This window comes from Pavona decussata, unplaced genomic scaffold (assembly GCF_977016875.1).
Source record: "Pavona decussata unplaced genomic scaffold, jaPavDecu1.1 SCAFFOLD_207, whole genome shotgun sequence".
NCBI lineage: Eukaryota > Metazoa > Cnidaria > Anthozoa > Scleractinia > Agariciidae > Pavona > Pavona decussata.
This window is the reverse complement of record NW_028145612.1, coordinates 2240080-2267328: the sequence shown is the minus strand read 5'-3', so window position 1 is coordinate 2267328 and position 27249 is coordinate 2240080. Positions and strand designations below refer to the sequence as shown.

The 27249-nt window shown below is 39.9% G+C and overlaps 1 protein-coding gene across 1 annotated transcript in view; it reads left to right on the top strand.

Annotated features, from left to right (window-relative positions):
- LOC146460871 (uncharacterized) overlaps positions 1 to 27249 on the top strand; it is an 85433-nt gene that overhangs the window by 19465 nt on the left and 38719 nt on the right. Inside the window, exons 6-11 of the mRNA XM_085087780.1 lie at positions 2663 to 2734; positions 8844 to 8915; positions 9834 to 9905; positions 13513 to 13584; positions 19694 to 19765; positions 20684 to 20755. The gene's annotated coding sequence lies outside the window, so the exon portion shown is untranslated. The remainder of the gene's footprint in view (positions 1 to 2662; positions 2735 to 8843; positions 8916 to 9833; positions 9906 to 13512; positions 13585 to 19693; positions 19766 to 20683; positions 20756 to 27249) is intronic.

The following is a 27249-nucleotide window of genomic DNA, read 5'->3' as shown; positions in this document are numbered from 1 at the left end:
TCGCGGAACTACAGGAGAGACACGTGTTGAACTGTGATAATAATAGCTTGTCTCGTTCTCTGAAATTTCGGCCGTAAATTTAATTGTAGGATGGAAGTTGTTAGCTTGTTCAATGAACAGGTTAATTTCCTTTTTCTCACCGTCCCACAGTGAGAAAATGTCATCAATAAAACGTTTCCATTCTATTGCTATTGGTTTTGTTTTGCTTTGACTTATCACTTTTGTTTCAATATCGGCCATATGTTTGCAAACGCAACGGCCATTTTTGTACCCATTGCAGTTCCATGGGTCTGGAGATAATTGTTTCCAACAACTTGGAATGAATTTTCCTGAAGAATAAGTTTAAGTATTTCTTTGAGGTAGTGTTACGGTATAGGAGGTTTATTGCTGTGGAATGCCTCGTATGCTTTGCATACTGTTGTAATTCCCTCCTCCTGTGGTATATTTGTATACAAGCTTGTTGCATCCATTGATACTAAGATAGTATCTTGAGAGACCTTGGTCTTTCCTATAAAGTTTACGAAATCCATTGTATCTTTTAGGCATACGTCTTGCGAAATGTTCGAAGTCTAACAAGAGTTACAAAGAGTTGGCGTCTAATGTAATTCGCGTCTGTCACCGGTGTCAGGACAAATTGGAGCCCTTTAGAAATAACGCTAACAGGCTGTCGCTAAGTTGTTGGTTTGAAAAATTCCTTATGAATTTCTCGTGTTTTTCTCTTTGTGTCTGAATCTGTTTTTTAGCCAATATTTTTCTGCGCTCTTTGCACTTGTTATTTGCTTTGTGCCCTTTTTTATTTTGAACCCCCGTTGTGGTGGCTAGGTTTTCAGAGATAACACTGCTATACTTTTCAACATTTTTATTGTCTGCAGAATTCTGCAACACATGTGTGTACAATATTTGTTTGAGCTCGTTGAATTCTTGCTGCAGTTTTTTTGGGTGGACAGTGTGAATGTGGGGTACTGGATCCAAGGTCAGAGTAGAGAGTATAAACCGTTCATAGCCCATCATGTTGGAGAAGTTCATGAGTTCTCTGCTCCTAATCAGTGGGGCTATGTTTCTACGGATGTAAACCCCGCCGACCCTGGGACAAAAGGTCTGACAGTAGACGAGTTAGCAAGCGCAGACTTATGGTGGACTTATGACCCGAATATCTGAAGAAGTCAAAACAAGGCTGGCCAGAGTGGAAGTTTAACAAGCCAACGTCAACAGAGAACCTTGAACTTAAAGGAACAAAAGAAACAGGGACAAAGGATCCATGCTATCAGTTACCAGATAAATAAAGAAGGTGAAGAAACGGCTGGTGTCGAAGAGGTGTGGCGATTGGAACCCTAAAGATACTCGAAATGGTATCGAGTTAAAAAGAAAAGGAGAACTGGAAATTGGGTTTTCTTTAGTTCGTGTGACAGCGTGGGTGCGCCGATTTACAGGCAATTGTAGGAAACCAGCTGAACAGGGAGAGAAGAGTGAACTGAAGCCATTTGTTGCTTTAAAACGCTGGGGAATTTATCATTCGGGATATTCAGTCTAAAGACTGTACGCAGCAGAGATAGAGCCATTGAGAAGGAACAATTAAATCCTAAGCGGAAGTGCATTGGCACCGTTTAATCCAGTATTAGTTAATGGCATTTTGAGGTCCAACACTAGACTACGACATGCAGACGATCTCTCATATGATGTGAAGTGTCCAATCATACTTCCTAAGAGGAATCATGTCACAGGACTGATCGTTAAGTACTACCAATAATTAGAAGGTCATCTGATGGGGCTTAACTATACGATTAATCATGTACGGGAGAAATACTAAGCGGTCCATGTTCGTGAACAAGTAAAAAGAGTCATAAGAGAATGTTTTGAGTGTGCGAAACGATTTCGGTCAAAGCCAGCTCACCAGCAAATGGATCCGATGCCGAAGATTAGACTGCAGCAATCCCCCAGACCTTTCGAGAGCTGTGAAAGGACGTGGAAGAGTGCGAGCTAAGCGCTATTTGTGTTGTTTCTCTGTTTGAAGACTCATTGTTGACACTTAGAGATGGCGTCGTCTTTGAACACTGATGCATTTCTTAACGCTTTAGTCAGAATGACTGCGCGGAGAGGCTGGCCGCAGCAAATGTTAAGAGACAATGGAACGAACTTTGTAAGCGCATAAAGGGAACTGCGAGTGATTTGCCAATGGAACCCAACTGCAGCACCACATTTCGGTGAAGTCTTTGAATCTATGATTAAGTCAGCAAAGCGAGCTATTTTTGTTGTACTCGGACTACTTTTGTACTTTTGACTGCTTTTTACCTTGAAACTATCAAATTGTGCCAAACAACAACAACAACAAAAAACAGGATTACATTATAGCATAATCTAATTCATGCGTCGCCGTCGAATTGGAGAATAGAGGCACGTGTTATCAGGCTGAGCGTATCGGATATCGGATTATTTAAGTAAACGCTATCTTTGAGGTCTATAAGGTCTTTTGGTGTGCAGTGTCATCGTCAGGAAAAGAAGAACAGAGCCGGTGTCGCGGCATAAATGAAGTTTTAGAAAAGTCCTTGATGTTTTAGAGCGTGTTTTCACCATCGCCAAATGATGTAAAAATTTAATATTTTAATGGAAAGTGTAAAAAAGAATAACATATCAGTTTGATTTTTTTTTCACTTCTCTTCTACAGGGATCTTGGTGGCAACAGGATTGCTGAGCTGCCGGAACAAGTATTCTCGGAACTAATACATCTTCGAACACTGTGAGTAACTTAGGGAAATTGAATATTTTTAGGTCCACTCATTTTTTTTTTCTTCCTTTTTTCTTCCTTTCAAAATGCAACAATTATTACATCTAAATGTCATTCAATCGCCACGGGTAACCAACAACCTCCAGATTTGAATTTTTGTTTTAAAATACTTCAAGAGAGACACAAAGGTAAATAGCGGAGTTTTTCGTTGTTTTTTGTTGGTTTTCGTCTTTTGCGTTTCGTTTGCATATTTCCCTGGGTTGCAAGCCTAAAATGACAATTATAAATGAACTTCTTTATGAGGGCAAAGATTTTGTACAACAGCAAGATATAGCTGAACAAATGAATAATCACTTTTGTTCGCTAGGTAGTAAGCTGGCATCTGGTATCCCTGATACTGCTTCTCAACCAGAGGATTTTTTAAATAGAACCGATTTAAATTTTTGTTTTCGCCCGACAAACGTAGGATGTATTCTAAACCTTATTTCCGATCTTAAACCCTCAGCAAGGCAGTGTGGGCTAGATAACATTACTAGCTAGTAGACTCTTAAAGCTTTTTAGTGCGTATATCTCAGACTCTATATGTGATATTATTAATCATGAGATGGAGACTGGAATATTTCCTGATGATTGGAAAAAGGCAAAAGTACATCCTATTATTAAGTCGGATGAAAGAAATGTTCCAAGCAACTACCGACCGATTTCTATTCTACCTGCCATATCGAAAATTGTGGAAAGGTCATGCACTCTCAGCTGTTAGAATATTTTCAAGCAGGTAATCTTTTAACTGAGTCTCAATCTGCCTTTAGACCAAATTATTCAACCTCTACAGCTTTGATAAGTGCAGTAAACCTTTGGCTTGCCAACATGGATGCTGGTAAACTTAATGGTAGTGTATTTATCAACTTAAGGAAAGCCTTCGACACTGTTGACCATTACATCTTACTACGTAAGCTGCGTTGTTATGGTGTCAATGGCAATGCTCTCCAGCTGCGTAAATCATATATCATATTTGACTGGCAGAACACAGAGATGTTGTGTAAATGGGGTCTTATCCACAGAACGATATATATCATGTGGCATTCGCCAGGGCTCTATACTTGGACCACTGTTGTTCATAATTTATATAAACGATTTTCCCTAATCTGCAGCATACAACGCCTGGTATGTTTATCGATGATACATATATAACTACAGCTCATAAAGATATATCCGGAATTGAATCTTCTTTATAAATAGTGACTTAATTGCAGCACATAATTGGATTAGACAAACACATTAAGTTCCAATACTTCTAAAACTAGTTATATGACAATTGGCTCTCGGCATAATTTGGCAAATGCCAAGTTCATGAATCTAGAGTTGGATAATAGACCTATTGAACATAAACCCTCTGCTAAGTTACTGGGGGTTCATATTGATGAAATGCTAACCTGCGATAATCAGATCAAAAATATTTCATCCAAAGTCTTTAATGGCCTGCGAATGCTGTATTTAGCTAGAAAACTAACCGATAATCAAGAGACTCTTAAAACTATTTACTATTCACTTTTCCAGCCCTACTTTGACTATTGTGATATTGTATGGGGTGACTGTTCCAAAACACGTGCTGACAAATTGCAAAAGTTACAAAATAGAGCAGCACGGATTATTACTCGGACTGATTACTCTATCAGATTATCAGATGTACTAAATTCTTTGGAGTGGACAAACTCAGAAGAAAGAAGAAAAAGGCACTTATTAGATACAATGTTTAAAGTATTCAATAGTAATTGTCCGACGTACCTTAGGGAGCGGTTTCATAGAACCTCTGAAATTCATGACTACAATTTGAGGGGTCAATTTGTAATTTGTAATTATCACACGGCATGTCTGAAAACCAGCTTGCTGAGCCATTTACCGTGTTTAAATAAAGTCGATTCATAAAGCTGAGTGTCCTGGGCCGCCACAAGGGAAGAATTTTCCTTTAGACACTTGTTACAGTTAGATGGATTTGAATTCACCAAGAGAAATGTTTTGAGGCGAAAAGCAGCAGTTTACGACCCGTTAGGATTCTTATCACCTTTAATGTAATCAGGTTCAAGTTGTTGATACAAATGGCATGGCTGGAGGCACGGGATTGGGATGAACTGTTGCCGACACCTCATCAGCAAGAATGGACAAAGTGGTTCCAAGACTTGGAAGACCTTGAACTTGTGAAAATCCCAAGGTGTTTGAAAGACCGAAGTCTTAATATGGAAGAACTGAGCATTTATACATTCAGTGACGCGTCAGAGAACGCACATACAGCTATGGTTTACGCACGTCATGTGTATGAGGATTTAAATGTCACTGCTCGAATGATTATGCCGAAGTCTCGGCTGGCACCATTGAAAGCAGTGAGCATCCCCAGATTTGAACTTTTGGGTGCACTCATTGGATTACGATTAACAAGAAAACTTTGCTCTCCACTCAAGATACCAACAAATGGAGTGACCTATTGGGTGGACAGTGTGAATGTGGGTTACTGGATCCAAGGTCAGAGTAGAGAGTATAGACCGTTCATAGCCCATCATGTTGGAGAAATTCATGAGTTCTCTGCTCCTAATCAGTGGGGCTATGTTCCTACGGATGTAAACCCCGCCGACCCTGGGACAAAATGTCTGACAGTAGAAGAGTTAGCAAGCGCAGACCTATGGTGGACTTATGACCCGAATATCTGAAGAAGTCAAAACAAGACTGGCCAGAGTGGAAGTTTAACAAGCCAACGTCAACAGAGAACCTTGAACTTAAAGGAACAAAAGAAACAGGGACAAAGGATGCTATCAGTTACCAAATAATTAAAGAAGGTGAAGAATAGGCTGGTGTCGAAGAGGTGTGGCAATTGGAACCCTCAAGATACTCGAAATGGTATCGAGTCAAAAGAAAAGGAGAACTGGAAATTGGGTTGTCGTGTGACAGCGTGGGTGCGCCGATTTACAGACAATTGTTGGAAACCAGCTGAACAGGGAGAGAAGGGTAAACTGAAGCCATTGGAGATTCAAAACGCTGAGGAATTTATCATTCGGGAGGTTCAGTCTAAAGTGTACGCAGCAGAGATAGAGCTAATGAGAAGGAACTAGGTGATGCTAAGAGGAAGTGCATTGGCACCGTTTTATCCAGTATTAGCTAATGGCATTTTGAGGTCCAACACCAGACTACGACATGCAGACGATCTCTCATATGATGTGAAGTGTCCAATCATACTGCCTAAGAGGAATCATGTCACAGAACTGATCGTTAAGTACTACCAATAATTAGAGGGTCATCAGATGGGGCTTAACTATACGATTAATCATGTACAGGAGAAATACGTAGGGGCCCATGTTCGTGAACAAGTAAAAAGAGTCATAAGAGAATGTTTTGGGTGTGCGAAACGATTTCGATTATAGCCAGCTCACTAGCAAATGGCCCCGTTACCGAAGATTAGACTGCAGCAATCCCCCAGACCTTTCGAGAGCTGTGCAATAGACTTTGGAGGACCTTTCTTAACTAAGCAAGGACGTGGAAGAGTGCGAGCTAAGCGCTATTTGTGTTTGTTTCTCTGTTTGAAGACCCATTGTTGCCACTTAGAGATGGCGTCGTCTTTGGACACTGATGCATTTTTTAACGCTTTAGTTAGAATGACTGCGCGGAGAGGATGGCCGCCGCAAATGTTAAGATACAATGGAACGAACTTTGTAAGCGCATCGAGGGAACTGCGAGACCTAGTCTCTGCTATAGACTAAGACAAGATACAACGGATGATCTCCAATAAAGGAGTGAGTTGGAAATTGAACCCAACTGCAGCGCCACATTTTGGTGGAGTCTTTGAGTCTAAGATTAAGTCAGCAAAGCGAGCTATTTTTGCTGTACTCGGTGATGCAGGAGTTAATATAAGGAGTTGGAGACAATCTCGATTGGGGTAGAAAGTCTCCTGAATTCGAAACCTTTAACAGCTGTGAGTGACGATCCTAACGACGAGCGCGTCTTGACTCCAAATCACTTTCTGATCAGAAAAATTGGTGGCGATTTTGTACCAGAGAGCGTCGACACCGAGCCATTTAATCCCAGAAAGCGCTGGAGAAGACTACAAGAGCTCACAAGACGTGTGGAACCGATGGATGAAACAATATATACCGCAGATTGAATCAAGACAGAAATGGTACTTCCGTAACGACAATTTGCGGTTTGAAGATGTTGTCGTTGTTATTGATCCCGGTAGAGTGAGGCGACAGTGGAATGTTGGGCGCATCGAGCAGACGTACCCTGGCCCTGACGGCCTTGTGCGAGTGGTGGACGGACCGGTTGCTGGCAAGACCCTTAAGCGACAAATAACTAGAATGCCTCTGCTGGAGATTCGGAACACCGGGCTGTTATCAGATTAATGCGTAACAAAACACTTTGGAGAACTATGAACTAGAGCTAAGGAGTTTCAGTTAAAATGTATTCGAATTTCAGCTTCCCTGTAATTCGGGAGGGGAAGAAATGTTAGCAACATTTCGAAATTTATCTTGGACTGATTTAGTCTGTAGGAGCCGAAGTGCTTCTCCTATAATAAATATCCTTTTCTGTGTTTAAAGGGTGACAGGTCAAGGAGAAATGAGTGTATTGGAACAATTAAGTCGGCTTAAAATTCAATAATTTAAGAGTTTAAATTCCTGCTCGATTCGCTGTACAGGCGTGAGAGGCAAAATTGAAGACAAATGTTTGGTCGAGAGATTAAGGTTTGCTGTCATTAGGGAATTTTGCTTTCTAAATGAGACTTTGAATCAAAGACTACAATGCAAAGATGTATGTTTTTTAGCTTAGTTTGCTACAGGACGCAAAAAAGAGGCATTTTGAGTTTTGTTGGTATGAAACGGCAAACGAAGTTTACGCTCAGTTTATTGTCTTTTAAAGCCTCAAACACTTACTGGTTGACACTACAAACAAATCATAACAACCAGGTTTTTGAATTTGAGAACGAGGCCAATCTTGAAAGCAGTAGCCCTGAAAAGCGTTATGTTACAGCTTCCCCTAACTGGTAATCACGCGACTGATTTTTGTTATTTGTGATATACTCCAAAAGGACCTTAATTCCAGTTTGGCCATCCGCCCCCTTTGTCCCGGTGCAATGTTGGATAGTACAAGGAACTCGACATCTTTTGAATCGCTTTTCAGCGTCTAAGAACATTGAATTGTGGGAAAGGAAGCATGATTCTATCAAGGATAAAGTACAACAACAACATATCGTCACTAGGTACAAGTGTTATAATGCGTTCGACCACCACTCCCCCCCCCCCCCCCCCCCCCAATGCGCAATGTTGGATGTACTGGCAAAGTCATATCTTTTGTAGGTTTTTAGCCTAGCGCTATTAATTTTCCAAACAGCGTTGGGTGGTGGGAAAGGGCGGGAGTCGCGATTAAGGCCAAAGCGTTACAACATAGTGAGACGTGGGTTTCACGAAAAGTTGGTAAAAATAGCGCCAACGGTTGCCTAAATCATTACTTCTGCCAGCGAACTTATCTTCGGTGGCCTTTCGCGTCTTTTTAAAACGCTCAATACGTACAGTGTACGCTACTTGAGCAGTTGCGAAAAGCAAGCTTGGTTTATTTTTATTATTTTATGTTACTTTCAAGCTTCGTTTTACAAAGTGCTCAAGTTGCGTACGGTAACTGCAATTATCTTCCTTGTATTTAAATGTTTCCTACGTAATCCAAATTCGCTGGATTTGATATATCTACTTTAATTTATTCATCCTCCACGGGAATATGACCACCACCCAGCTGGCTGGATAGCTCAGTTCGTCCAAGCCTCACAAATAATCAAGTTGGATATTAAAGAAAGCCCACCATGCAGCTCAGATATATCGTCTTTAATTTACTTAATTATCTTCCATGGGCTTATGACAAACTCACAAAATGAACAGTTACCCGAATGCAAAGTTAGTAGAGCAACGAACTGAAGCAACGAAGAGGTCAGACGGGACAATAAGATTTTTCTCCTCTGGGAGTTACCTGCCATTTTTATGCAAACTTTGTGAACAATTTTTTTTCTTTTGTTCTGTACACCAACATGACGGCGATGCAAACCACCTATTACTGATTTTTTTTTTTCTTTTATACCTTTCAACTTGATTAGGTATCTTGGAAGTAACTCAATCGCTGAACTGTCGGGAACTGTATTCTCTAAACTGAACAATCTGCAAAGACTGTAAGTTGAGGTTTTTTATATTTTCATGTTGAATTTACGTTTTGAAGACCAATTTGTTGATTTATTCATTTGATTGTTTTTCCATTTTTTTTTACTATATTTGTTGGTCAAGATACTGATGATGATATTCAAATCATGACCAACACTTCAGTTCTGACTTTTCAAAAAGATGTCTCGTTTGAAACATAACTAAAGGAATCATTGTTTTCCAAGCCATCATATCTTTTGAGTGATATTCAGACTGCAGTGTTACCTAAATGATATCTGTAACAACGAAGCAAGCAGTAGAGATTCGGAATGTTAAACTACAAAAAAGGTTAAGACCTTCGACATTTCTCGGTGTTTCATTTGAATTTGTTTTCATATGGCCTTGACAATGTCACTTATGTTCGTATTTAAGGTATTACATGGTATGGCGCCTGATTACTAACGTCATTTACTATCTTGCCGCCGTCTAGGTATAATCTATAATTTAAGGCGCAACGATGACTCTGCAACCTTATTAGCTTTCCCGACAATAAGAACCAAGAAGACCCTGGCGGATAGATCGTTTAGTTGTTCTGCCCCTTGACTTTGGAATCTGCTTCCTATCACAATAAGATCTATTTCCAGTTTAGATATTTTTTAAATTAGACTTAAAACTTTTTTATTTAATGGGGCATTTAATTAGTTACTATAGTTATTATAATTAATTTGCATTATTGATGAATTATTTTATTTATTTATGGAATTTTAGAATTGTAATTTTGAACTTCCATTTTATTTTGAATTTAATATTTATTGTAAGGCGCAGTTGAATATTTTTATAGAAACTGCGCGGTATAAATTTAAATTTATTATTATTTATTAGTATGCACGTGGCTATGCACGTGATTTCTCCTTACCAATTAAAATTGACCAATGTCCTATTTCTTGCAGGTACTTGGATACGAATAAACTTCAAAGTCTTCCGGCTGGAGTATTCTCGAAATTATCAAAGTTGACCCTCCTGTAAGTTGATAAGGGATTTGTTTTCCTTTACCACAGGGGTGGTAAGGAAAAAGTTTTGGAGATCTTTTTTTATGTGACATTATTCGAAATTAGAGAGTTATACCAACCATATTGTAACTTGTCGTCAGTGGAGCTTAAAGTGCCCATAACTGAATTTTTTTTATTTTCTTATCTGAATCTGAACAGAACGTCCGCGAAAATTTTTTACGATTAGCATAAAACGCGAATTTGTTATTAATTTTACAAATCTTTGAAATCCTATTTTATTGCGGTCAATCCGCCCCGCTGGTAAGAATGCCGACGGGCTCACGACAGGGCCCCGTGACATAGTCTGTGACGTAGATTCAGGAACTCTCGTGTCTATGCACTCATTTGACCTTCAGTAAAGTCCGTTCGCGGCAGAAAGAAAATCGTCAGATTCACCGGTAGGAAGGAAAAAATTAGCTCCAAATAAGTATATTCCATGGCAGAAAACTTAATATCTGACACGGAAAGTGAGCAAACCGCTGAAGAAAGCTGCTAGGACGAATTTGAAAGCGTCGAAGTCGAGGCGATAGATAGCGTCCACGAAACAAGTAATACGTGTGAAGATGATGATACACTCGAACCGTACGCGGACGAGCCGATAGCAGACGAAAAATGGCTAAAAAGATATCGCAAGGAACAAGAGGAGAAGTGACGACTCGAGGAAGATTTAACAAAACGCTTGGAGAATAGAGTGCGTGTTTGTGGATGGTAAAGTTCTCACCTTGCATTTTGCATACGCGCTCTTCATTATCATCTGTCAAAACTATGGCCAAGTACTCACATACATTCGAACGAATTATTTTCCATGCAGGTGTACTTGAGGTAACTGTAGCCGTGATCTGCTAGCAAATATCAGCGAGTGCTACTGCTGCAAGTAACTCGAAGGCAATTGGGAAGCGCTGACCAGCGGCATTGTTCTCGCGGAACTACAGGAGAGACACGTGTTGAACTGTGATAATAATAGCTTGTCTCGTTCTCTGAAATTTCGGCCGTAAATTTAATTGTAGGATGGAAGTTGTTAGCTTGTTCAATGAACAGGTTAATTTCCTTTTTCTCACCGTCCCACAGTGAGAAAATGTCATCAATAAAACGTTTCCATTCTATTGCTATTGGTTTTGTTTTGCTTTGACTTATCACTTTTGTTTCAATATCGGCCATATGTTTGCAAACGCAACGGCCATTTTTGTACCCATTGCAGTTCCATGGGTCTGGAGATAATTGTTTCCAACAACTTGGAATGAATTTTCCTGAAGAATAAGTTTAAGTATTTCTTTGAGGTAGTGTTACGGTATAGGAGGTTTATTGCTGTGGAATGCCTCGTATGCTTTGCATACTGTTGTAATTCCCTCCTCCTGTGGTATATTTGTATACAAGCTTGTTGCATCCATTGATACCAAGATAGTATCTTGAGAGACCTTGGTCTTTCCTATAAAGTTTACGAAATCCATTGTATCTTTTAGGCATACGTCTTGCGAAATGTTCGAAGTCTAACAAGAGTTACAAAGAGTTGGCGTCTAATGTAATTCGCGTCTGTCACCGGTGTCAGGACAAATTGGAGCCCTTTAGAAATAACGCTAACAGGCTGTCGCTAAGTTGTTGGTTTGAAAAATTCCTTATGAATTTCTCGTGTTTTTCTCTTTGTGTCTGAATCTGTTTTTTAGCCAATATTTTTCTGCGCTCTTTGCACTTGTTATTTGCTTTGTGCCCTTTTTTATTTTGAACCCCCGTTGTGGTGGCTAGGTTTTCAGAGATAACACTGCTATACTTTTCAACATTTTTATTGTCTGCAGAATTCTGCAACACATGTGTGTACAATATTTGTTTGAGCTCGTTGAATTCTTGCTGCAGTTTTTTTGGGTGGACAGTGTGAATGTGGGGTACTGGATCCAAGGTCAGAGTAGAGAGTATAAACCGTTCATAGCCCATCATGTTGGAGAAGTTCATGAGTTCTCTGCTCCTAATCAGTGGGGCTATGTTTCTACGGATGTAAACCCCGCCGACCCTGGGACAAAAGGTCTGACAGTAGACGAGTTAGCAAGCGCAGACTTATGGTGGACTTATGACCCGAATATCTGAAGAAGTCAAAACAAGGCTGGCCAGAGTGGAAGTTTAACAAGCCAACGTCAACAGAGAACCTTGAACTTAAAGGAACAAAAGAAACAGGGACAAAGGATCCATGCTATCAGTTACCAGATAAATAAAGAAGGTGAAGAAACGGCTGGTGTCGAAGAGGTGTGGCGATTGGAACCCTAAAGATACTCGAAATGGTATCGAGTTAAAAAGAAAAGGAGAACTGGAAATTGGGTTTTCTTTAGTTCGTGTGACAGCGTGGGTGCGCCGATTTACAGGCAATTGTAGGAAACCAGCTGAACAGGGAGAGAAGAGTGAACTGAAGCCATTTGTTGCTTTAAAACGCTGGGGAATTTATCATTCGGGATATTCAGTCTAAAGACTGTACGCAGCAGAGATAGAGCCATTGAGAAGGAACAATTAAATCCTAAGCGGAAGTGCATTGGCACCGTTTAATCCAGTATTAGTTAATGGCATTTTGAGGTCCAACACTAGACTACGACATGCAGACGATCTCTCATATGATGTGAAGTGTCCAATCATACTTCCTAAGAGGAATCATGTCACAGGACTGATCGTTAAGTACTACCAATAATTAGAAGGTCATCTGATGGGGCTTAACTATACGATTAATCATGTACGGGAGAAATACTAAGCGGTCCATGTTCGTGAACAAGTAAAAAGAGTCATAAGAGAATGTTTTGAGTGTGCGAAACGATTTCGGTCAAAGCCAGCTCACCAGCAAATGGATCCGATGCCGAAGATTAGACTGCAGCAATCCCCCAGACCTTTCGAGAGCTGTGAAAGGACGTGGAAGAGTGCGAGCTAAGCGCTATTTGTGTTGTTTCTCTGTTTGAAGACTCATTGTTGACACTTAGAGATGGCGTCGTCTTTGAACACTGATGCATTTCTTAACGCTTTAGTCAGAATGACTGCGCGGAGAGGCTGGCCGCAGCAAATGTTAAGAGACAATGGAACGAACTTTGTAAGCGCATAAAGGGAACTGCGAGTGATTTGCCAATGGAACCCAACTGCAGCACCACATTTCGGTGAAGTCTTTGAATCTATGATTAAGTCAGCAAAGCGAGCTATTTTTGTTGTACTCGGACTACTTTTGTACTTTTGACTGCTTTTTACCTTGAAACTATCAAATTGTGCCAAACAACAACAACAACAAAAAACAGGATTACATTATAGCATAATCTAATTCATGCGTCGCCGTCGAATTGGAGAATAGAGGCACGTGTTATCAGGCTGAGCGTATCGGATATCGGATTATTTAAGTAAACGCTATCTTTGAGGTCTATAAGGTCTTTTGGTGTGCAGTGTCATCGTCAGGAAAAGAAGAACAGAGCCGGTGTCGCGGCATAAATGAAGTTTTAGAAAAGTCCTTGATGTTTTAGAGCGTGTTTTCACCATCGCCAAATGATGTAAAAATTTAATATTTTAATGGAAAGTGTAAAAAAGAATAACATATCAGTTTGATTTTTTTTTCACTTCTCTTCTACAGGGATCTTGGTGGCAACAGGATTGCTGAGCTGCCGGAACAAGTATTCTCGGAACTAATACATCTTCGAACACTGTGAGTAACTTAGGGAAATTGAATATTTTTAGGTCCACTCATTTTTTTTTTCTTCCTTTTTTCTTCCTTTCAAAATGCAACAATTATTACATCTAAATGTCATTCAATCGCCACGGGTAACCAACAACCTCCAGATTTGAATTTTTGTTTTAAAATACTTCAAGAGACACAAAGGTAAATAGCGGAGTTTTTCGTTGTTTTTTGTTGGTTTTCGTCTTTTGCGTTTCGTTTGCATATTTCCCTGGGTTGCAAGCCTAAAATGACAATTATAAATGAACTTCTTTATGAGGGCAAAGATTTTGTACAAAAGCAAGATATAGCTGAACAAATGAATAATCACTTTTGTTCGCTAGGTAGTAAGCTGGCATCTGGTATCCCTGATACTGCTTCTCAACCAGAGGATTTTTTAAATAGAACCGATTTAAATTTTTGTTTTCGCCCGACAAACGTAGGATGTATTCTAAACCTTATTTCCGATCTTAAACCCTCAGCAAGGCAGTGTGGGCTAGATAACATTACTAGCTAGTAGACTCTTAAAGCTTTTTAGTGCGTATATCTCAGACTCTATATGTGATATTATTAATCATGAGATGGAGACTGGAATATTTCCTGATGATTGGAAAAAGGCAAAAGTACATCCTATTATTAAGTCGGATGAAAGAAATGTTCCAAGCAACTACCGACCGATTTCTATTCTACCTGCCATATCGAAAATTGTGGAAAGGTCATGCACTCTCAGCTGTTAGAATATTTTCAAGCAGGTAATCTTTTAACTGAGTCTCAATCTGCCTTTAGACCAAATTATTCAACCTCTACAGCTTTGATAAGTGCAGTAAACCTTTGGCTTGCCAACATGGATGCTGGTAAACTTAATGGTAGTGTATTTATCAACTTAAGGAAAGCCTTCGACACTGTTGACCATTACATCTTACTACGTAAGCTGCGTTGTTATGGTGTCAATGGCAATGCTCTCCAGCTGCGTAAATCATATATCATATTTGACTGGCAGAACACAGAGATGTTGTGTAAATGGGGTCTTATCCACAGAACGATATATATCATGTGGCATTCGCCAGGGCTCTATACTTGGACCACTGTTGTTCATAATTTATATAAACGATTTTCCCTAATCTGCAGCATACAACGCCTGGTATGTTTACCGATGATACATATATAACTACAGCTCATAAAGATATATCCGGAATTGAATCTTCTTTATAAATAGTGACTTAATTGCAGCACATAATTGGATTAGACAAACACATTAAGTTCCAATACTTCTAAAACTAGTTATATGACAATTGGCTCTCGGCATAATTTGGCAAATGCCAAGTTCATGAATCTAGAGTTGGATAATAGACCTATTGAACATAAACCCTCTGCTAAGTTACTGGGGGTTCATATTGATGAAATGCTAACCTGCGATAATCAGATCAAAAATATTTCATCCAAAGTCTTTAATGGCCTGCGAATGCTGTATTTAGCTAGAAAACTAACCGATAATCAAGAGACTCTTAAAACTATTTACTATTCACTTGTCCAGCCCTACTTTGACTATTGTGATATTGTATGGGGTGACTGTTCCAAAACACGTGCTGACAAATTGCAAAAGTTACAAAATAGAGCAGCACGGATTATTACTCGGACTGATTACTCTATCAGATTATCAGATGTACTAAATTCTTTGGAGTGGACAAACTCAGAAGAAAGAAGAAAAAGGCACTTATTAGATACAATGTTTAAAGTATTCAATAGTAATTGTCCGACGTACCTTAGGGAGCGGTTTCATAGAACCTCTGAAATTCATGACTACAATTTGAGGGGTCAATTTGTAATTTGTAATTATCACACGGCATGTCTGAAAACCAGCTTGCTGAGCCATTTACCGTGTTTAAATAAAGTCGATTCATAAAGCTGAGTGTCCTGGGCCGCCACAAGGGAAGAATTTTCCTTTAGACACTTGTTACAGTTAGATGGATTTGAATTCACCAAGAGAAATGTTTTGAGGCGAAAAGCAGCAGTTTACGACCCGTTAGGATTCTTATCACCTTTAATGTAATCAGGTTCAAGTTGTTGATACAAATGGCATGGCTGGAGGCACGGGATTGGGATGAACTGTTGCCGACACCTCATCAGCAAGAATGGACAAAGTGGTTCCAAGACTTGGAAGACCTTGAACTTGTGAAAATCCCAAGGTGTTTGAAAGACCGAAGTCTTAATATGGAAGAACTGAGCATTTATACATTCAGTGACGCGTCAGAGAACGCACATACAGCTATGGTTTACGCACGTCATGTGTATGAGGATTTAAATGTCACTGCTCGAATGATTATGCCGAAGTCTCGGCTGGCACCATTGAAAGCAGTGAGCATCCCCAGATTTGAACTTTTGGGTGCACTCATTGGATTACGATTAACAAGAAAACTTTGCTCTCCACTCAAGATACCAACAAATGGAGTGACCTATTGGGTGGACAGTGTGAATGTGGGTTACTGGATCCAAGGTCAGAGTAGAGAGTATAGACCGTTCATAGCCCATCATGTTGGAGAAATTCATGAGTTCTCTGCTCCTAATCAGTGGGGCTATGTTCCTACGGATGTAAACCCCGCCGACCCTGGGACAAAATGTCTGACAGTAGAAGAGTTAGCAAGCGCAGACCTATGGTGGACTTATGACCCGAATATCTGAAGAAGTCAAAACAAGACTGGCCAGAGTGGAAGTTTAACAAGCCAACGTCAACAGAGAACCTTGAACTTAAAGGAACAAAAGAAACAGGGACAAAGGATGCTATCAGTTACCAAATAATTAAAGAAGGTGAAGAATAGGCTGGTGTCGAAGAGGTGTGGCAATTGGAACCCTCAAGATACTCGAAATGGTATCGAGTCAAAAGAAAAGGAGAACTGGAAATTGGGTTGTCGTGTGACAGCGTGGGTGCGCCGATTTACAGACAATTGTTGGAAACCAGCTGAACAGGGAGAGAAGGGTAAACTGAAGCCATTGGAGATTCAAAACGCTGAGGAATTTATCATTCGGGAGGTTCAGTCTAAAGTGTACGCAGCAGAGATAGAGCTAATGAGAAGGAACTAGGTGATGCTAAGAGGAAGTGCATTGGCACCGTTTTATCCAGTATTAGCTAATGGCATTTTGAGGTCCAACACCAGACTACGACATGCAGACGATCTCTCATATGATGTGAAGTGTCCAATCATACTGCCTAAGAGGAATCATGTCACAGAACTGATCGTTAAGTACTACCAATAATTAGAGGGTCATCAGATGGGGCTTAACTATACGATTAATCATGTACAGGAGAAATACGTAGGGGCCCATGTTCGTGAACAAGTAAAAAGAGTCATAAGAGAATGTTTTGGGTGTGCGAAACGATTTCGATTATAGCCAGCTCACTAGCAAATGGCCCCGTTACCGAAGATTAGACTGCAGCAATCCCCCAGACCTTTCGAGAGCTGTGCAATAGACTTTGGAGGACCTTTCTTAACTAAGCAAGGACGTGGAAGAGTGCGAGCTAAGCGCTATTTGTGTTTGTTTCTCTGTTTGAAGACCCATTGTTGCCACTTAGAGATGGCGTCGTCTTTGGACACTGATGCATTTTTTAACGCTTTAGTTAGAATGACTGCGCGGAGAGGATGGCCGCCGCAAATGTTAAGATACAATGGAACGAACTTTGTAAGCGCATCGAGGGAACTGCGAGACCTAGTCTCTGCTATAGACTAAGACAAGATACAACGGATGATCTCCAATAAAGGAGTGAGTTGGAAATTGAACCCAACTGCAGCGCCACATTTTGGTGGAGTCTTTGAGTCTAAGATTAAGTCAGCAAAGCGAGCTATTTTTGCTGTACTCGGTGATGCAGGAGTTAATATAAGGAGTTGGAGACAATCTCGATTGGGGTAGAAAGTCTCCTGAATTCGAAACCTTTAACAGCTGTGAGTGACGATCCTAACGACGAGCGCGTCTTGACTCCAAATCACTTTCTGATCAGAAAAATTGGTGGCGATTTTGTACCAGAGAGCGTCGACACCGAGCCATTTAATCCCAGAAAGCGCTGGAGAAGACTACAAGAGCTCACAAGACGTGTGGAACCGATGGATGAAACAATATATACCGCAGATTGAATCAAGACAGAAATGGTACTTCCGTAACGACAATTTGCGGTTTGAAGATGTTGTCGTTGTTATTGATCCCGGTAGAGTGAGGCGACAGTGGAATGTTGGGCGCATCGAGCAGACGTACCCTGGCCCTGACGGCCTTGTGCGAGTGGTGGACGGACCGGTTGCTGGCAAGACCCTTAAGCGACAAATAACTAGAATGCCTCTGCTGGAGATTCGGAACACCGGGCTGTTATCAGATTAATGCGTAACAAAACACTTTGGAGAACTATGAACTAGAGCTAAGGAGTTTCAGTTAAAATGTATTCGAATTTCAGCTTCCCTGTAATTCGGGAGGGGAAGAAATGTTAGCAACATTTCGAAATTTATCTTGGACTGATTTAGTCTGTAGGAGCCGAAGTGCTTCTCCTATAATAAATATCCTTTTCTGTGTTTAAAGGGTGACAGGTCAAGGAGAAATGAGTGTATTGGAACAATTAAGTCGGCTTAAAATTCAATAATTTAAGAGTTTAAATTCCTGCTCGATTCGCTGTACAGGCGTGAGAGGCAAAATTGAAGACAAATGTTTGGTCGAGAGATTAAGGTTTGCTGTCATTAGGGAATTTTGCTTTCTAAATGAGACTTTGAATCAAAGACTACAATGCAAAGATGTATGTTTTTTAGCTTAGTTTGCTACAGGACGCAAAAAAGAGGCATTTTGAGTTTTGTTGGTATGAAACGGCAAACGAAGTTTACGCTCAGTTTATTGTCTTTTAAAGCCTCAAACACTTACTGGTTGACACTACAAACAAATCATAACAACCAGGTTTTTGAATTTGAGAACGAGGCCAATCTTGAAAGCAGTAGCCCTGAAAAGCGTTATGTTACAGCTTCCCCTAACTGGTAATCACGCGACTGATTTTTGTTATTTGTGATATACTCCAAAAGGACCTTAATTCCAGTTTGGCCATCCGCCCCCTTTGTCCCGGTGCAATGTTGGATAGTACAAGGAACTCGACATCTTTTGAATCGCTTTTCAGCGTCTAAGAACATTGAATTGTGGGAAAGGAAGCATGATTCTATCAAGGATAAAGTACAACAACAACATATCGTCACTAGGTACAAGTGTTATAATGCGTTCGACCACCACTCCCCCCCCCCCCCCCCCCCCCCCCAATGCGCAATGTTGGATGTACTGGCAAAGTCATATCTTTTGTAGGTTTTTAGCCTAGCGCTATTAATTTTCCAAACAGCGTTGGGTGGTGGGAAAGGGCGGGAGTCGCGATTAAGGCCAAAGCGTTACAACATAGTGAGACGTGGGTTTCACGAAAAGTTGGTAAAAATAGCGCCAACGGTTGCCTAAATCATTACTTCTGCCAGCGAACTTATCTTCGGTGGCCTTTCGCGTCTTTTTAAAACGCTCAATACGTACAGTGTACGCTACTTGAGCAGTTGCGAAAAGCAAGCTTGGTTTATTTTTATTATTTTATGTTACTTTCAAGCTTCGTTTTACAAAGTGCTCAAGTTGCGTACGGTAACTGCAATTATCTTCCTTGTATTTAAATGTTTCCTACGTAATCCAAATTCGCTGGATTTGATATATCTACTTTAATTTATTCATCCTCCACGGGAATATGACCACCACCCAGCTGGCTGGATAGCTCAGTTCGTCCAAGCCTCACAAATAATCAAGTTGGATATTAAAGAAAGCCCACCATGCAGCTCAGATATATCGTCTTTAATTTACTTAATTATCTTCCATGGGCTTATGACAAACTCACAAAATGAACAGTTACCCGAATGCAAAGTTAGTAGAGCAACGAACTGAAGCAACGAAGAGGTCAGACGGGACAATAAGATTTTTCTCCTCTGGGAGTTACCTGCCATTTTTATGCAAACTTTGTGAACAATTTTTTTTCTTTTGTTCTGTACACCAACATGACGGCGATGCAAACCACCTATTACTGATTTTTTTTTTCTTTTATACCTTTCAACTTGATTAGGTATCTTGGAAGTAACTCAATCGCTGAACTGTCGGGAACTGTATTCTCTAAACTGAACAATCTGCAAAGACTGTAAGTTGAGGTTTTTTATATTTTCATGTTGAATTTACGTTTTGAAGACCAATTTGTTGATTTATTCATTTGATTGTTTTTCCATTTTTTTTTACTATATTTGTTGGTCAAGATACTGATGATGATATTCAAATCATGACCAACACTTCAGTTCTGACTTTTCAAAAAGATGTCTCGTTTGAAACATAACTAAAGGAATCATTGTTTTCCAAGCCATCATATCTTTTGAGTGATATTCAGACTGCAGTGTTACCTAAATGATATCTGTAACAACGAAGCAAGCAGTAGAGATTCGGAATGTTAAACTACAAAAAAGGTTAAGACCTTCGACATTTCTCGGTGTTTCATTTGAATTTGTTTTCATATGGCCTTGACAATGTCACTTATGTTCGTATTTAAGGTATTACATGGTATGGCGCCTGATTACTAACGTCATTTACTATCTTGCCGCCGTCTAGGTATAATCTATAATTTAAGGCGCAACGATGACTCTGCAACCTTATTAGCTTTCCCGACAATAAGAACCAAGAAGACCCTGGCGGATAGATCGTTTAGTTGTTCTGCCCCTTGACTTTGGAATCTGCTTCCTATCACAATAAGATCTATTTCCAGTTTAGATATTTTTTAAATTAGACTTAAAACTTTTTTATTTAATGGGGCATTTAATTAGTTACTATAGTTATTATAATTAATTTGCATTATTGATGAATTATTTTATTTATTTATGGAATTTTAGAATTGTAATTTTGAACTTCCATTTTATTTTGAATTTAATATTTATTGTAAGGCGCAGTTGAATATTTTTATAGAAACTGCGCGGTATAAATTTAAATTTATTATTATTTATTAGTATGCACGTGGCTATGCACGTGATTTCTCCTTACCAATTAAAATTGACCAATGTCCTATTTCTTGCAGGTACTTGGATACGAATAAACTTCAAAGTCTTCCGGCTGGAGTATTCTCGAAATTATCAAAGTTGACCCTCCTGTAAGTTGATAAGGGATTTGTTTTCCTTTACCACAGGGGTGGTAAGGAAAAAGTTTTGGAGATCTTTTTTTATGTGACATTATTCGAAATTAGAGAGTTATACCAACCATATTGTAACTTGTCGTCAGTGGAGCTTAAAGTGCCCATAACTGAATTTTTTTTTATTTTCTTATCTGAATCTGAACAGAACGTCCGCGAAAATTTTTTACGATTAGCATAAAACGCGAATTTGTTATTAATTTTACAAATCTTTGAAATCCTATTTTATTGCGGTCAATCCGCCCCGCTGGTAAGAATGCCGACGGGCTCACGACAGGGCCCCGTGACATAGTCTGTGACGTAGATTCAGGAACTCTCGTGTCTATGCACTCATTTGACCTTCAGTAAAGTCCGTTCGCGGCAGAAAGAAAATCGTCAGATTCACCGGTAGGAAGGAAAAAATTAGCTCCAAATAAGTATATTCCATGGCAGAAAACTTAATATCTGACACGGAAAGTGAGCAAACCGCTGAAGAAAGCTGCTAGGACGAATTTGAAAGCGTCGAAGTCGAGGCGATAGATAGCGTCCACGAAACAAGTAATACGTGTGAAGATGATGATACACTCGAACCGTACGCGGACGAGCCGATAGCAGACGAAAAATGGCTAAAAAGATATCGCAAGGAACAAGAGGAGAAGTGACGACTCGAGGAAGATTTAACAAAACGCTTGGAGAATAGAGTGCGTGTTTGTGGATGGTAAAGTTCTCACCTTGCATTTTGCATACGCGCTCTTCATTATCATCTGTCAAAACTATGGCCAAGTACTCACATACATTCGAACGAATTATTTTCCATGTAGGTGTACTTGAGGTAACTGTAGCCGTGATCTGCTAGCAAATATCAGCGAGTGCTACTGCTGCAAGTAACTCGAAGGCAATTGGGAAGCGCTGACCAGCGGCATTGTTCTCGCGGAACTACAGGAGAGACACGTGTTGAACTGTGATAATAATAGCTTGTCTCGTTCTCTGAAATTTCGGCCGTAAATTTAATTGTAGGATGGAAGTTGTTAGCTTGTTCAATGAACAGGTTAATTTCCTTTTTCTCACCGTCCCACAGTGAGAAAATGTCATCAATAAAACGTTTCCATTCTATTGCTATTGGTTTTGTTTTGCTTTGACTTATCACTTTTGTTTCAATATCGGCCATATGTTTGCAAACGCAACGGCCATTTTTGTACCCATTGCAGTTCCATGGGTCTGGAGATAATTGTTTCCAACAACTTGGAATGAATTTTCCTGAAGAATAAGTTTAAGTATTTCTTTGAGGTAGTGTTACGGTATAGGAGGTTTATTGCTGTGGAATGCCTCGTATGCTCTGCATACTGTTGTAATTCCCTCCTCCTGTGGTATATTTGTATACAAGCTTGTTGCATCCATTGATACCAAGATAGTATCTTGAGAGACCTTGGTCTTTCCTATAAAGTTTACGAAATCCATTGTATCTTTTAGGCATACGTCTTGCGAAATGTTCGAAGTCTAACAAGAGTTACAAAGAGTTGGCGTCTAATGTAATTCGCGTCTGTCACCGGTGTCAGGACAAATTGGAGCCCTTTAGAAATAACGCTAACAGGCTGTCGCTAAGTTGTTGGTTTGAAAAATTCCTTATGAATTTCTCGTGTTTTTCTCTTTGTGTCTGAATCTGTTTTTTAGCCAATATTTTTCTGCGCTCTTTGCACTTGTTATTTGCTTTGTGCCCTTTTTTATTTTGAACCCCCGTTGTGGTGGCTAGGTTTTCAGAGATAACACTGCTATACTTTTCAACATTTTTATTGTCTGCAGAATTCTGCAACACATGTTTGTACAATATTTGTTTGAGCTCGTTGAATTCTTGCTGCAGTTTATCTACCTTATCTACATCGTGGTTTACAATGTTTTCTGTGTTCACCGAGTGCGACTGTTCTCGCGTCGATCTATTTACATCAGTGCTAACATTTGTGCTAGTATTTTTTGAGAGCTTGGTCTAAACGAAACTTCGCGGATCTCACGATCTATGAGAATATATACCAAAACAATTACGCCACATTTTATAAAACTTGCGACTAAGTTAACAGTGAGGTCAAACTATAAACCTTAGAAAGTTACAACGCTTAGAATGCCACAAGCGGGTGTGAATATTTATCAAAAGCTTACCATTCGCTTTTCCCTGCTCCTCTTCGAAGGTGGCTCTTGATCTTCGTCTTCCTTTCGCTTAGCATGTTTTGAAGGATAAACACAAACGCTGATGTCATCCTACTTCAGTTCACGTTTTACGTTTAAACCTGAATTCATCAGCCTTGTGAAATTCTCCTCATTGAAGTGCATCGAGCACAAGGACGAGGTCTTTCCAAGCGTCCACATCTTCCTCCGCTCCAGCATAAAATCGATCCATTTCTTTCGCCTCCTCAGTCTTTGCGGGCATGTGGTGCCAAAGGAAGGAATCCTGTGCATGCTTATTCCATTCGCTTCGTCTTTGATATTTCCACATCTCGCTGCCACACATCTTTCCGACATTTTCGAGAAACGTGCAGAAATGCCGCGACTTGTTTTCAGTGAGATTCAGAGAAAGGCTGAAGTCACGTGTTCCTGAATCTACGTCACAGCTCTTGCTAAACCGAGAGGAGACTAATGCGAATGGTGGGCCAAAATGGCGGCAAATTTGAATGTCTTATGGTTATGTTTAGATTCAGATGAGAAAATAAAAAAAAATTCTGTTATGGGCACTTTAATGTTTCCTTAAAAGCGCTTAAGAGCGGCAATCCAGAAATTTCGCCTGGAGGTGTGCAAAATGAAAAAAATCGAAAATTCCCAAAATTGGTCTAGATGAAGTATTAATACAAAAAATACTTTGAGTTCGATTAGATTTTTATTTTACGCGAACGGCAACAAAGTCGGTTTGGCCGCTCCCACATCAATTTTCACAGCGTCCACACCATACGTTACTTGAAAGTCGCCTAAGAATAAACATAACAGTAAATCCGACCATTCAATCCTTGATCAAAAGAATTCATATTTAGGAATAGTCTGAAGTGTTATTTGTTCAATTCCATCGCGAACGAAATTTTTTTTCCATATTTCGCCGATTTTAGCGGAGCGTGGTTTCATATCAAGTACATCGAGCGAAAGAGCAAGGTTTCATCTTCAAATAACTGCAATAAAATTTTTGGGCTACGTTAAATATTAAATTTTAGAGCGCCAAACAAAAGTGACCCAACGGTCAAATTACGCAGTTCCTTGTCACGCATTCAAAAGAAGAGTGACTCTTCTATTACGCTAGAGTGAACGTTCAACGCCGAACCCTTCAAATGGCTAAAATCGCCGTCTTCAACGTCAGGAACGACAACACACAACATTTAAGGTAAAACTACGTTTATTTTGATGTTTAATGAGAATATCTATCGCAATCTAGTACGATAATACGAGGATTTTCGATATTCCCATACATTGCCTCTATAAATTCAAAATACAAACGGTCACATAGTTTGTGTGGGTGCCCTGTGGTAAGCCGTAAAGGACAATGACTTTCTATCATTTCTAAATCTTAATAGACAGCATAAAGGTAAGTTTTTTCTGGTGGGAGAAATAAATATATGTGTAAAATATAAATACCTGAGAACTGAAAATAAACAGCTCCTTTTTTTTAGCCGGAGCGTCATCGGATGCATTGGAATGCGTTACACAACAGACAGACAAAGGATTGTGGGGGTGGGGTAGGGAAATAGTTTGCACGGACAGGATTGTCGGAGATTACGCCAACTTTAAAACATTGATATGGAAAGTTCATATAAAAAAAAAAGATGAAAGAACAGGTATTTAAGTAAATCAAAGAGGACGTGACCAGGCCTAGGAAACCTATCAAAGTGCATTGTCTGGTGAGATATGGTATCAAGAACTGCTGATTATGGCAAACCGAGATGTGTGTCACCATTGTTAATGTTATACAAAACATGCCCTTAAGTATTTTGGTTAATTTCCATTTCTTACCTTGATTTTATATTCAGATTAGCAAAATAAAAACGTTCTTAATCGACTCTCAGCCTTAGGAATGTTCTTAATACGTTCTTAAAATTTTGGTTAATCTCAGCCTCGACGTTCTTATAAGAATAGTTCTTATTAAAAAAAAAAAAAAAAAAAAAAAACAGAGTGTATCTGTGTGCGCACGCGCTTACAACATCACTGTATGACAACCTTAACCTGTACGTGGTTACTCCGCGTTTGTTGGAGGGCCATGTGGACTTTCCATGAAGACGTTGAACAAGAACGATGTGTAGTCTGAACGTTATCAAATGCAAGCACTGAGCAGTCCAAGCAGATAACTGTTTATGATCCATGCCTCGTTGCCCACACACGTGCGAAGGCTTGTATCCTCACCATTCTTTTCGCTGCTCCGCTGTTCAACCCTAAAACGTAACACTGACTCTGCAAACAATCTCACCAGCTACGCGAGCTAGTCTACCGTCTATACGATTAAGTTCGTGCACGCGCACCACGTACAAAAATTCAAGTCGACTCACTACAGTTTCATTGGGGGTCACCAGATGCTTTCAATTATATGATCACTGCTGTTCATTGTGAGGGAACAAAACATCAAATACAAAGTTAAAACCATACAAGATAATGGGTAGTTTGTTATTTTACCATGCTGTTGCTAGAAGTAGCTCAAAACAAGTGGTCGAGTTGCTGTCAAAGGACTGGGATCCAATCCTTAGAACGACGTTTTACTCAAAAGACACCCGTATAACCCTACCTATAATCTTGCCATTTCGATCAAAATGTAAACGTTTTTACAAGGTCTCGCAAATCTGTAAGCGAGATAGGATGCAGGTATTGACTCAGTGACAACCAAAACCCACCACCCTTTCCGTCGTTCTTTAGTTGTCATTATTTGCATGATTTCCCTCGCTAAAAACGAAAACGGCTGCAAGTTTCGTAGAAGAGGACTATATAGCGGTCAAATTTGTTAACCCAAGGATCTTCTCTACCTGCTGAGTTAGACAATACCCAGGACAAAATGGTCCCAGGGTGAATACCCGCTTAACTTTGGTACGTTCAAAAAGGTCTCGTAAAAAAGGAACAAACAAACAAACAAACATTAAAGTATTTGAAATTTTTCAGACAAGCTCCACAAAGTTCCAGAGAAAGCGTAACGACTGGCTGCGTGGCAGCGTAAACGCCTGGGTACTTGTCACGCAATCTTTTCCTTTGCTTCGAATGCATCGGCCGGTGGCCGTCTGCAACCCCCGGGGGGGGGGGGGGGGTACTCCCTTATATGGGCTATATAGGTATGTGCAGCGCCAAAGGGTATGGTTTTTCGGCTGTTTTGGTCATAAGTAGGGTATCGCTTTTAGCCATTTTGCCGCCATTTTGGTAATAAATAGGGTATAGATTTTTGCACTCCTGTCCTGGGTTCGATTTATTTTAGAAGAAGCTACTTCAGGTCATAAATAGGGTAGGGAAAATCGCAGATTTTGGTCATAAATAGGGTAAGGGTTTGGGAAGCGGGCCGCACACCCCTACCCAATTTTTTTTTGGAGTACCCCCCCCCCGGGGGTCTGCAACTTGTGAGTCGAGGCAAAAGGTAGATACCTATCTTCATGCTAAGCGCTCACAGTTTGGTATGAAAAGATCTGCAAATAGAAGTCTTCCAAAAGAAGTGTAAATATGGCTAATATCCTGTTTTACGGTTTGTTTCAAAACCAGGCAATTTAAAACTATATCGGTTCTCGGACCGAACAAGTAGAATTTGAATTTAATCTTTCGAAGAAGCCGTTTAAAGTTGAAATTTCAAACAGCCTAAGCAGTAATTAATGGAAATGTTACTCGAAATTAGTATAATCTTCGCAACAGTAGTGATTTTTTTTGCGAAAATTGACCCATTATTTCTTTAACCGAGCATGTTATTCATTTACGGTTCTAAATGCTTGACAAGGAACTGCGTAATTGGACCGTTGGGTCACTTTTGTTTCGCGCTCTAAAATTTTATATTTAACGCAGCCCAAAACTTTTATTGCAGTTATTTGAAGACGAAACCTTGCTATTTCCCTCGATGTACTTGATATGAAACCACGCCATGTACCCAGGAGCGATTTTATCCTCCCAATGTTGCCGTGTTTTTGCTCCGCCAAAATCGGCGAAATATGGAAAAAAAAGTTTCGTTCGCGATGGAATTGAACAAATAACACTTCAGACTGTTCCTTAATATGCATTCTTTTGATTAAGATGTTTAATGATCGGATTTACTGTTATGTTTGTTTTTAGGTGAATTTCAAGTAACGTATGGTGTTGACGCCGTGAAAAGCGATGTGGAAGCGGCCATACCGACTTTGTCGCCATTCGCCTAAAAGAAAAAATCTAATTGAACTCAAAGTAATTTTTGTATTAATACTTCATCTAGACCTATGTCCTGGCAAATTTTGGGAATTTTCGATTTTTTTCATTTTGCACACCTCCAGGCGAAATTTCTGGATTGCCGCCCTTAT